At 45.1% G+C, this 5,092-nt stretch overlaps 1 pseudogene; it reads left to right on the forward strand.

Moving 5' to 3' along the window:
• The first annotated feature begins 1,049 nt into the window (after positions 1-1,049).
• Positions 1,050-4,700, forward strand: LOC143404093 (glycogen synthase kinase-3 alpha pseudogene; annotated as a pseudogene).
• The last annotated feature ends 392 nt before the right edge of the window (positions 4,701-5,092 follow it).

A 5,092-nucleotide genomic window follows, 5' to 3' on the forward strand; every position in this document is an offset into this window, starting at 1 on the left:
CACCTCTGTTTAAAAGATCTTTAATTAGCAAAAGATTATGGCAGAAACAGGAACATATATTTATTTGTATTAACCCATGTCCTTTGAAAGATGGTACATCAAGGACCATTTACAACCATGTATAATTGATAGGGAAAGTATTAATGTCACACATAAACTATTTACAGCACATTACCTATCAGAAGTGAAATTATATAAAGTCCAAGACTAACCACAATCACCAGAGCACCTTATGTAATGCCAAATATATAAATTCCTCTACAAATAATTATAAATCCCATAATTCAGAGGATAACATTAATTATTGACACAGCAATATATGCTAAGGAGCTATACAGAAAATGCCCTCAGAAAACAAATGACACATTCCAACAATACAGAGGCAACACATTAGGAGAACAAAGGAGATTTTAGAATGGATAGCTATAGCTGGACTAGAATTAGGAGAAATTGTTAGTGCAAAACATACAGAGGACTTGGATGTTAGAATTGCAGCCCTGGAACACATTAGAGACAAAGAAATTAATGGACTAAAAATAATTTCTAAATCTTTATGTACAATCACAGATTTCATACATCAAGCTGAACTACAGAGGCAAACTATAGTTCAGACACTAACAGCCCAAAGGAAATATTATGATGCTTTAATACAGAAAATGGAAAAGAGAATGAACAAAATAAACACATAAAACCACTAAGATCAGACATTATCCTAAATGGAACAATTTTACCAGAAGAGTCAGTGATACCAATTGGCTCAATGACTTATCTATACTTAGGACGTATAAACCATCATGAGTTACATACATCTAAGGTCACTATAACTGACCCACAGGAAGAAGTAATACCATTGGGAAATAATCTTTTTGCAGTCTTTTCACCTAATACCTTTAGCATAACTTATCCATGTAAACGAATATGCCCTACAACACAAACAATGACAACTACACAAGACACATCTGACAGCACCTCCCATAGTGAAGATTATTATTATTATGACTCTGAATATTCTGACACCAATATATGTTTTGGTGAATGTAAAACAACCCATGAAGCATGTGGAAGTTGACATTACACACAAAATCAGGTAAATATATAACAGCATTCTCAAATCAACAGATACAGATGAAACACACATTACAAACTAATATCGTATTTGATGAAGATGAGGATAAACCAACATACAATAGGAATGTATTAAGCTACTTCAAAACCAGATTTAATGTAATATAAAACAACTACAAATACAGGATGCCCAAATAACATTGGCTATAGCACACCTTAATAACACAAATCATATTGTCTCACCAATAGTACACGTAATGAAAACAGATTCTTTATCATACAAACATAATGTAGTCAATAGATGATGATGCTCTTGGGAAGATAATATAATCAAAAGCAGGTGATATGATAGGGTTGACACCATATGTGGGCACATTCCAAAGTGATTCCAAGACATAAAAGAAATTCTCCACTATGCACTGCTAATATGCATATTCATGGTAGACTTAAAAATTTCAGAATGCATGCTAAATGGAACAAAAAAATTAAAACCAGACACTATGAACTTAAAACACATGTAGGTAATATTAGGTAGTTATGTGACCACTCTACAGTCACCTCTGATTATGGATAATTGGATGTAACATATATGAATATTACCTGCACTTTACAGCTCACTTGGATACCTTTGGACTCACTTATCTCTGTTAACACCTATCTGGACTTCCTGAGAAACAGACTGTGGAATTTAGAATACCATTTTATGACATTGATTGAAAATTGCTTCTGCCTTCTGCTTGATGCTAACATTTTGACATATATTGACTGTAACAACCTAATGATTCTTGCAAAATTGTGTAAGTAACCTTAAATTTAGGATTAAGACTTTGCTGTGTGCTACCAGATTTGAAGTACTATATAGACACACCTTAGTTGAGCTGCTGTGGCAGATAATTCCTAACAGATTCACTAGAAAATTAAGATATTTAGGATTTAAGAGAAGTTGGAAACAATAAAAAAAGTGACCATATATCAGAATTTGACAGATGTTTTCATGAAATTGTAAAGAAAAATCATGTCATTGTATCTCATATACAACACTGTAGTTTCTTCGGTGTGTACTTCAGAGCTATGTTTGTGGCTAGGTCCTTGGATTTTACACAAAGTTTATGCTGAGGGATGGATATACCCCAATAAACTGCCACCCATTTGGGATGCTTTTAAAAGTCAAGTAACACATCTCTTCATTTTAATTTCTCTTGACACCCATTATAATATAGAACCTGTCGGAATATAGGAAATATAGATAATGTAGTGCCAGTAGAACAATAGATTTGCCACTGCTGACATTGCTCCACAAAAGTTTAAGATTGAGTCTTATTTCTTTATAATCTTACACACAATTGAGTCCTGCTGCTCCCTAACCTAACTAATAACATAGACTCATCCCTTCTCATTAGATACAAGATTCCAAAGTTCAACTCTTTCAGATGTGTACTTTTTATGAATAAAGCATATTATCCAGAAGAAATACAATAAGGCATAATACCTAAACAGGTGGCAATACTGAACTTAATAGCAGGACCAAAGCCCTTATCACCATACCCAGGTAAATTTCCACATCTTACAGACAAGTTTAAAAAGGACATAATATGGGAACAAACCAGAAAAAAATAAGATTAGAATCTAATCCTTTAAGGATTCTTTTCCAGCTGGGCCGGAGCCGGAGCCCGAGCGGCGCGGCCTGGAAGAGGCGGGAGCCCCGGGGAGGCGGCGGCAGCGGCGGCGGCGGGGGCAGCCCGGGCAGCCCGAGCCCCGCGACCTGGGCCTGCGATCGGCGCCAGGAGCGGCGGCGGGCCTTCGGGAGGAGGCCCTGGGGGCTCGGGCCGGGCGCGGACCAGCTAGTTCGCGGAGCCAGGCGGCGGAGGCGGAGGCGGTGGCGGTGGCCCCGGGGGCTCGGCCTCTGGCCCAGACGGCACCGGCGGTGGGAAGGCGTCGGTCGGTGCCATGGGTGGGGGCGTGGGAGCCTCGAGCTCCGGGGGTGGCCCCAGCGGCCGCGGCGGGACAGGCAGCGGCGGCCCCGGTGGCCCGGGCGCGGGCACTAGCTTCCCGCCGCCCGGAGTGAAGCTGCGCTGTGACAGCGGGAAGGTGACTACACTGGTAGCCACTGCAGGCCAAGGCCCAGAGCGCTCCCAAGAGGTGGCTTACACAGACATCAAAGTGATCGGCAATGGCTCATCTGGGGTTGTGCCCCAGGCGCGGCTGGCAGATACAAGGGAACTGGTGGCCATAAAGAAGGTTCTTCAGGACCAGAGGTTCAAGAACCGAGAGCTGCAGATGATGCGTAAGCTGGACCACTGCAATATTGTGAGGCTGCGGTACTTTTTCTACTCCAGTGGGGAGAAGAAAGATGAGCTCTACCTAAATCTGGTGCTGGAATATGTGCCCGAGACAGTGTACCGGGTGGCTCGCCATTTCGCCAAGGCCAAGTTGACCATCCCTATCATCTATGTCAAGGTATACATGCACCAGCTCTTCCGGAGCTTGGCCTACATCCACTCCCAGGGTGTGTGTCACCGTGACATCAAGCCCCAGGACCTGCTGGTGGACCCTGACACTGCTGTCCTCAAGCTCTGTGATGTTGGCAGTGCCAAGCAGTTGGTCCGGGGGGAGCCCAATGCTTCCTACATCTGTCCTCGATACTATCGGCCCCGGAGCTCATCTTTGGAGCCACTGATTATACCTCGTCCATCGATGTGTGTGGTCAGCCGGCTGCGTACTGGCTGAGCTCCTTCTCGGCCAGCCCATATTCCCTGGGGACAGTGGGGTGGACCAGCTGGTGGAAATCAAAACACCAACCCGGGGAACAAATCCGAGAGATGAACCCCAACTACACGGAGTTCAAGTTCCCCCAGATTAAAGCTCACCCCTGGACAGAGGTGTTCAAATCTCGGACACCACCCGAGGCCGTTGCGCTCTGCTCAAGCCTGCTGGAGTACACGCCGTCCTCAGGCTCTCCCCACTAGAGGCCTGCGCCCACAGGAACCCAGCTCCCCAACAATCGCCCGCTTCCCCCCCTCTTCAACTTCAGTCCTGGTGAACTCTCCATCCAACCGTCTCTCAATGCCATTCTCATCCCTCCTCACTTGAGGTCCCCGTCGGGCACTACTACCCTCACCCCATCCTCACAAGCTTTAACTGAGACTCAGATCGGCCCAGACTGGCAGGCGCCTGAGGCCACACCTACCCTCACTAACTCTTCCCGAGGGCCCCACCAACTACCCTTCCACGTCCATCTGGGAGCTCCAAGTGGGGCTGGGAAGGGGGGCCATAGCCCATCAAGCTCCTGCCCTGGCTGGGGATCTAGACTAGAGGGCAGAGGTAAATGAGTCCCTATCCCCACCTCTAGTCCCTCCCTCACCAGCCTCACCCCTGTGGTGGGCTTTTTAAGAGGATTTTAACTGGTAGCGGGGAGGGGAGAGAAGGAAGGAAGGACAGGGGGTTGGGGGCATGAGGACCTCCTACTCCCTTGGCCCCCTCCCCTATCCCCAAGCCTCCACCTCTTCCAAATCCCTCTCGCCTCCTGTGTCCCTTGTAAATAGAACCAGCCCAACCCATCTCCTCTTCCCTTCCCTGGCCCCTGGGTGTAAATAGATTGTTATAATTTTTTTCTTAAAGAAAAACATGGATTCGCACCATCCAACTTGGCCCCGCCCCTTCCTACAGCTGTATCTCCCCTCCTGTCCTCTGCTCCCAAGGCCTTCTCCCTCTTCTCCCCACCCTGGAGGGCCAGAGGGGTGGAGAGAGCTCCCGATGTCTTAGTTTCCACAGTAAGGTTTGCCTGTGTACAGACCTCCGTACAATAAATTATTGGCATGAAATAAAAAAAAAAAAAAAGGATTCTTTTCCTTACTGCAAAATATTTGCATGTGCACACCTATGTAATACATTGACCCAAATCTCTGAGAGCTTCATAAGGATTTTGATCTAAAGGATTGGGTAGAACCAGGGTGGATTTAGGAAAATCCAGATTCTGTTTTTTAAGATAGAAGTTTGTATTTTTATGAACATAGAAAATGAAAGTTGG

Source organism: Callospermophilus lateralis, chromosome 7, assembly GCF_048772815.1.
Source record: "Callospermophilus lateralis isolate mCalLat2 chromosome 7, mCalLat2.hap1, whole genome shotgun sequence".
NCBI classification, from domain to species: Eukaryota; Metazoa; Chordata; class Mammalia; order Rodentia; family Sciuridae; genus Callospermophilus; species Callospermophilus lateralis.